This window comes from Grammomys surdaster, unplaced genomic scaffold (assembly GCF_004785775.1).
Source record: "Grammomys surdaster isolate TR1022 unplaced genomic scaffold, NIH_TR_1.0 126133, whole genome shotgun sequence".
NCBI lineage: Eukaryota > Metazoa > Chordata > Mammalia > Rodentia > Muridae > Grammomys > Grammomys surdaster.
This window is the reverse complement of record NW_021620941.1, coordinates 2,728,879-2,736,818: the sequence shown is the minus strand read 5'-3', so window position 1 is coordinate 2,736,818 and position 7,940 is coordinate 2,728,879. Positions and strand designations below refer to the sequence as shown.

At 48.8% G+C, this 7,940-nt stretch overlaps 1 pseudogene; it reads left to right on the top strand.

The window, feature by feature from the left end:
- Positions 1-4,825: 4,825 nt before the first annotated feature.
- LOC114612202 lies at positions 4,826-5,404 on the top strand (annotated as a pseudogene).
- The last annotated feature ends 2,536 nt before the right edge of the window (positions 5,405-7,940 follow it).

Here is a 7,940-nt window from a genome sequence, read left to right as displayed (position 1 = left end):
GAGAGGGAGAGGGAGGGAAGGAGGGAGGGAGGGAGGGAGGGAGGGAGGGAGGGAGGAAGGAAGAAAGAAAGAAAGAAAGAAAGAAAGAAAGAAAGAAAGAAAGAAAGAAAGAAAGACTGTTCTTCCATCCAGAAACCTGATAACTAGAGATGATTACCAGCCTGGTGATCTTCATTATCTGTTGGGCCAGGCCATAGCAAGCTCCTACAACCAGGACTGGAGATGGCCAGTAATCTAAACAACCCTTACAACCAGGGACTCCTAGACTCCTACAACCAAAACTAGAGGTAGCTAATGGCCCAAATGACCTCTATCCTATCTAGGTGATTGGGACCAGACCAAAGCCTTCCCTAGGCCCTTAAGCTAGCACAGGTACCCTATCTCTAGGGCCTATCTTCTTGGAGAAAATGACATGGACCCTGAGTCCCATTTCAATGTAGTTATGCTTTCCTTGTGCACCAGAGAGCATATTGCAACAGGAAACTTCTTTTCCCAAACTATACTGGGCTTAAACATGTTGAGAATAAACTGCCTGTGATCAGACTCTTTAGAAGTCTTCTTTAGAAGTCTTGATCAAGGTTGATGAGTCAGAATGAGCCAAGCTTTCATTCCCATCTCTTCCAGGTTAGCTTCTCTGTCTGACACCTGCACAGACCTCCTCACCCGCAAATGAGGTGGGAATGGGTTGCTTTTTCTCACACTAAATACTACTGTGGTTGCATTGAGGAGAAATCAAGAAAGCTTTTTTCTTGGGGGTGAAAGCCTTCTGCTGCAGAGTTCCTGACAGTGAACTAAGGAGACACACTCTCTCCTAGCTCACACTGCAGCCCAGCTGCCACACATCGCTGGGCTTGAGGCTTCTCCTGCACCTCTTCCACACTTTCTTCAGGACTTCCAGAGCTTCTGCTGATAACTTAGAGAACAGGGGCCTCCCTAGGCTCAGCCTTGGGGTGCCTTAGACTTCTTGCCCCCTCCATCTGCCCATCAGAATCTCAGCCCCTTTCACAGTTCTGTGTTCCCAATTGCATTGGTTACCTTTATCTTGATCAGCCTAGAGTCATCTGAGAGGGGTGCCTCAACTGAGGAATTGCCTAATGAGGTTGTCCTGTAGGCATATCTGTGAGCTATTGGCTTGATTATTAATGTAGAAGGACCCAGTTCACTATGGGTGGCACCATCCCTAGGCAAATGGTCCCATAAGTAAGTATAAGGAAGCTAGCTGAGTGGAAGCCAGCCAGAAAGCAGCATCCTCCACGGAGCCTGCTGTACTTCTTTGTCTGTGAAGTGAGTTCCTTGATCAGAGGTACTGCTGTGTGGAACACAGTAACTAGCCCTGCCTTCAAATTTCTGCCTCAACTTCCCTCAGTAATGGACAGTGAGCTGTAACTCAACTCAACCCTTTTCTACTCTAAGTTGCTTGGTGTTTTGTCACAGCAACAGAAATCAATCTAGAAGGCCAGGGCACCTTGTCCCTGTCCACCTTCACACCATCTGCACCTACAGGGTCTTCCCCTCCAGTTCCCTCAGGGGATGTGACAGGCTTAGTTGACTTTGCATGAGTGAATGTTACCACCACTTTCTTGATTCTTTCTGAGACTTTTTGTTATTGTTTATTGTCTGCTCTCCAAGCAGCCCGGCCACCTCAGAATTCCCCAGAGAAATCCATGGCTCGTAATTAGAGCTCAAAAGATGTGTATTAAATTGAATGCTATAGACACCAGAAGTGAAGCAACTTGAAAAAGTACCACATGAGCTAGGATGCAAGAAGAGCCTTGAGTGTTGGCGAGATGACTTGGTATTTAAGAGAGCTTGCTGTTCTTGCAGAGAATCCAAGTTTGGTACCCTGAATCCATGTTAGGTTGCCTGTATCTCCAACTCCAGGGGATTCAATATCCACTCACCCACCTGTACCCATCCACCCATCTATATCCATCCATCCATCCACCCTCTGGCCTTTGTCAGCATCTGTATACCTCGTTCCCTCTCTCTCTCTCTCTCTCTCTCTCTCTCTCTCTCTCTCTCTCACACACACACACACACACACACACACTTAAATTAGGGCCTGGAAAAGTGGTCAAGCAGCTCAGTGTACTCATTGCTCTTGCAGAGGATTGGGGTTCAACACCCAGCACTTACACGAAGACTCACAACAGTCCATAACTCCAAATCCTGGGAATCTGATATCCCTCTTCTGACATCTGAGAGCATAAGACATGTACAGTGGGTGGGCAGATGAGGGAATGGATGGGTGGATAGATAGATAGGAGGATGGGTGGGATAGGTGGATGGGGGGATGGATGGTGGATGTGTGGATGGATGGTGGATGTGTGGATAGATGGTGGATGGATAGATGAATGGATGGATGGGTGAGTGGATGGGTGGATGATGGATGGATGGGGGGGTGAGTGGATGGGTGAATAGATGGATGGGTAGGTAGTTGAGGAAATGGATGGGTGGATAGATGGGTGGGTGGGTGGATGGGAAAACCATATGGATACATGGGTGGGAATACATAGGTATATGTATGGATGAATAGGTGGGCTAGTGGATCAAGGGGAGAGAGATACATGAACCTTTTCTTTTTCTTCTTTTTTTTTGTTTTTGTTTTTGTTTGTTTTTCGAGACAGGGTTTCTCTGTGTAGCCCTGGCTGTCCTGGAACTCACTCTGTAGACCAGGCTGGCCTCGAACTCAGAATTCTGCTTGCCTCTACCTCCCAAGTGCTGGGACTAAAGGCGTGCGCCACCACCACCTGGCAAACCTTTTCTTTCTTTCTTTCTTTCTTTCTTTCTTTCTTTCTTTCTTTCTTTCTTTCTTTCCTTCCTTCCTTCCTTCCTTCCTTCTTTCTTTCTTTCTTCCTTCCTTTCTTTCTTTCTTCCTTTCTTTTGTTTTATTTATGGACTTTTTTTTTGTTGGTTTTCAAGATGAGGTCTCACTCTGTAGCCTTGGCTGGCCTGAAGCTCACTACGTAGACAAGGATGGCCCCAGTCTCAAAGAAAGCTATCTGTCTTGGCCTCCCGAGTGTGTGGGCCCCACACCTAACCTTGACTTTTCTTGGAGACAGGATGACATGAGCTCCCTATGTAGCCCAGGCTGACTTCCAAACTTGTGTCAATCCTACCTCTGCCTCCTGTGTGCTGGAATCACAGACATATGCCCTACATCCGCAAATTAAATTTCTTTTTAAAGAAGCAGAAACAGAATCCTGGGGAGAAGGCGAGGAGTCTGAAAAGGGAGGCTGGGCAGATGGGAGGCCCATAGCAAAGTTGTTTTACCTCCCGCCCTGACCATCCACCTCATGGTGCGGCCTCTCCGATGCTGTCTCCCTCCTCTGGGACACCTCTCCACAGCCAGCTACTTCATGATTACTCTTTTTGCCAAATCTGCAGTAGGACCAAATCTGCAAAGGGATGAGGAGATAGGGCTCTTTGTCCAAGTCCAGGGTGGAGGACGCCCCTCTGTCATTTCTCCCAGTGACTTTTGTCCTTGAATGTCTGTACCATCAGAGTGGTTTCATTCTCTGATAACTGGGTAGCCATTAGGAAGAGGCAGACGCATTACCCTCTCACCACACAATAGTTGGCTAATTCAGGCATTCTATTTCACCTGAAGACTTTTATCTGTAGCCGGAGCCTCCTGTTGAAGCAGGGTTGGCCCCATCTGTTGGACAGTTTGTTCCACTGGCCATTATGTCTCCACTCTAGACTGGATGGTGTGTGTGTGTGTGTGTGTGTGTGTGTGTGTGTGTGTGTGTGTGCAAGCCATCAAGAGCAAGCAGGCACGTGTCTGGCAGCCTGCACTCTTTCCCTCTTGTGCCTTTATCCTCCTCCAGGGCCAAACAGAACTTATTTAAAACAGTGATGTCAGCCATGTGCAGAGCAATAAAGCCTAATGCACTCACGCTGTTTTGTCTCCTGGTCTCTCCTACCCCCATTTCCCACTCAGAAAGCCACTCCAAACACATCAGCAGCAACTCCACAAAGCAGCCACTTGTTGGCCAATTGTACTCAGCAGCTGCGTGAAGCTGGGGAAAAGTGGATTGGGAGGAGCCTGTGAGCTAGCCCTGAGTACTTCTGGAAGGAGCCTTCTGTCCTAGCACAGCCCAGCTCACGGGAAGAAGCCAATCCCAGCTGAGCCACTGGACCACCAAGAACAGGCTTTCATAGGGAGAAGCATCTGTGCTCACAAGAGGAAGGCTGGTCTACAGGACATTGGGAACTCACTGTCCCATGCCCAGTTGCCTCAGTTTCCCCCTCTGCCTCATGAGGCTGCTGGGGTAGCCTCTGTCTCTCAGAGGTTGCTGTAGAACAGCAAACTACCCTTGGGACTTGAAAAATCCGAGCCTCAGGGTCAGTTTCCTCCTCTCTAGAGTTCTGTCAGCATATGCACCTACTAGAGGGTATTGTGAGAATTCACCGAGGTAGGGTCTGTAGGTATCTGACCCTCACCCTGCTGTAGGGAACTCCTGTATGAAAGGCAGAAGGATTGCTTGGGACTAAGGCAGGATGCCTGGATTTCATCCTGCAGGTTAGGGCAGGTTAAGCATGGCTCTGAAAGCTAAGAACCTAACTAGTCCAGGGTATGGGCAGGCGCTGAGGCCAGGTGGAGAAAAACCACATAAGAAAGGGCCAGTTCGAGGACCAAGGAAATGAGAGCCATGGGACAAACCCAAGTGGAAGACTCTAGCCGTGCTAAAGGCCCTGTCAGAAGGCTCCTGCAGCAGAGGTCATGACCTTGCTTTATCCTGAGGGTAATAGGAAGCCATAAAAAGACCAAGACTTGTCACAGACCTGAGTTCATAGGCACAGAGAGCCTAGCGAAGTCAACATGCCAGTCGCTAGAAGCTAGGTTTTTGGCAAAACCTATGTGACCCCATGGAGACCCTTCGAGAAATCACGTCTCGATCAGCAGCTAAAGTTGACTGGAGAGTATGGACTCCGGAACAAACGTGAGGTGTGGAGGGTCAAATTTACCCTGGCCAAGATCCGTAAGGCGGCCCGGGAGCTGCTGACACCGGACGAGAAGGATCCTCGGCGTCTGTCTGAAGGCAACGCTCTACTGAGGCGGCTTGTTCGCATTGGGGTGCTGGATGAGGGCAAGATGAGACTGGATTACATCCTGGGCCTGAAGATTAAGGATTTCTTGGAGAGACAGCTGCAGACCCAGGTCTTTAAGCTGGGCCTGGCCAAATGTATTCACCACGCCCGTGTGCTCATCCGCCAACGTCACATCAGGGTCCGCAAGCAGGTGGTGAACATCCCATCCTTCATTCTGGACTCCCAGAAGCACATTGACTTCTCCCTCCGTTCTCCTTATGGTGGTGGCCGCCCAGGCTGAGTGAAGAGGAAGAATGCCAAGAAAGGCCACGGTGGTTCTGGAGCTGGTGATGATGAGGAAGAGGATTAAATTAATACCCTGCTGCACTGAAGAGTTGTCTGGTTTTCCAGTTGACAAATAAAACAGAATTGATTAAAAAAAAAAGAAGAAGAAAAAGAAAGACCAAGATCAACAAGATATCTTTCTAGATTTCTTTGTCAAATATCCCTCCTGGCTAGACATGGCAGTGTCTGCCTGGGATCTTAATGTGTGGGGAGGTGCCAGCAAACATTTCAAGAGTTGAAGATCATCTTAAGTTTAACGCTAATATGTGTACATACGACCCCTCCTCCTCCTCCTCCTCCTCCTCATCATCATCATCATCATCATCATCATCATCATCATCATTGTAGCCAGCAGTGGTAACCACTCCTCTTGGTCTCCAGGGAAAGAAGTTGAGGTCGGGTTGGGGCCAAAAGCAGAAGCAGGGGCCCAGAGAGACAGCTCAGTGGGTAAAAGTGCTTGCTATCAATCATGATGACTTAGTTCCAGACTTGGGACCAACATGGTAGAAGGGGAAAACCAACCCCCACAAGTTACCCCTGACCTTCACACATGTGCCATGGTGCACACCCATGGTCAAACGCCAACACTCCTATGTGCATGCTAAATAAATATGTCCAGGGTTGCTGTTGTTGTTGTTTTTACAGCAGAAGCAAATAACTCTCAGATTTCAATAGTTCAAGGTGGTGGCTATTCCTCCCTTGAATGGACAGGGACCCCCACTGGCATAACTCAGCTTGGAGAAGCAGGAGTTAAATGCTACAGCTGCAAAGAAATCAGAGGATTACAGGTTTGTTGGTGGCTTGTCCCTTCTGTCATACTGGAGCCCGACGCACCCTGCTATCTCTGGGCTCAACTGTCACTACTGCGCACTGTCTCAGGACTCCATTAGAGAAGCCCTGGTGGCTGCTTGCAGCTGTCAGGCCGGCAGTCCTCACCCCTGCAACTGCACTTGGGAATGGCCCTGCCACCAGCCAGTGCCTCAGAGGACAAGCTGCCCTCTGCTGTCAGAGGTGTATGGCTGTAGACATGGCCAAAGGCTGACTCTTGTGGGCTCAGGAGTCTGAGATATCCTGGTGTGAAACCCAGCCTGCCACTTTCCACTTCCAGACATTAGACACCAGGCAAAAACATCCCAGTGGCTCAATGGATAAAATGCTTTCTGAGCAACCATGTTAGCCTGAGCTTGAACCCCTAGCATACAAGCATTAGCACCCGGCAGGCTGTGGCAGCCTGTCCCAGAACCCCAGTGCTTAGGAGGCTAAAGCAGGGACATGCTGTAACTAGCTTAGAATAGCCAAATTGGTGAGCTCTGAGTTCAACAGAAAGAGCCTGTCTCAATACCGAGCAGAGAACAATTGAGAAAGATATAAGACATCAACTTCTAGCCTCCACACACAAACACATGCACACACCACACAGACAGAAAGACAGACAGACACACATACACACACCACAGACAGACAGACAGACAGACAGACAGACATCATGTACAGAAAGACTTTCTTTGGGAGACAGAGTCTCATGTACTTAGGCTAGCCTCAGACTTGCAAAGATAACCTTGAAGTCATGTTCTGCTTGCCCCTACCAAGTCCTGGGACTACAGGCACACGTCACCACTTCCAGTTTGATTTGGATGCAGGACTCCATGTGTGCCAGGCAGGTACTCTACCAACTGAGTTCTGACCCTGGGGTCCTGGTTTCACTCCTGGTACTGTGACAAATACACATGGGAGAAAAGGAATTAATTTGGCTCACAGTTCTGGTTCACAGTTCCAGATCACAGTCCAGCACTGAGGGGAAGTCAAAGCAGGAAGTAGATGCAGGTATATCACATCCACAGTCAAGAGCAGAGAGAAAAGACTGAATACATGCTCACCTGATTACTTGCCCTCAGCTAGCTTTCTCCTGTCATGCTGTTCTGGACCATCTGCCTAGGGAATGACACCACCATCAGTGATCTACGTCTTTCTATGTCAATTAACAAGACAGCCCTCCCAGACATGCTCCCAGGCTAACCCAGTGTTAGCAGTCCCTTGTCACGACTCTTCCTTCCCAGGTGATTCCAGGATGTGTCTAATTAATACTTAAAGCACTATCGTCCTCTTTTTAATTTGTTATTTATTTATGAAGACACTATGTAGCCCAGTTTGGCCTCAAACTCATTGCATAGGCTAGCCTCAAACTTGTGATGATCACCATGGCTCTGTCTCCCTAGAGCTGGGATTGTAAGTGTGTACCACCCAGATAATTCTTTTCATCCTGACAAACATTACTAAATGTTTACCTCAGGCCAAGACACAGATCCAGCCATCTGGACTCATCTCTCCTGTCAAGGAGAGGACAGTGCCATCACTGGGGGACCTGGGATGACTCCTGAGAAAAGATGCTGTTTCTCAAAGGATACGTAGGGATTAGTCCAATACAAAGAGACAGAAAGTGCCAGGAGAGGATCACACAACCTGTGAGCTGGGCCCCAGCTGTGAATCACCCTGGGTGGGACAGTGCAGGCTGCTCTGAGTGGGAGGAACACGTGGGACTGAGCTGGGAGGGCAGAGCTGTG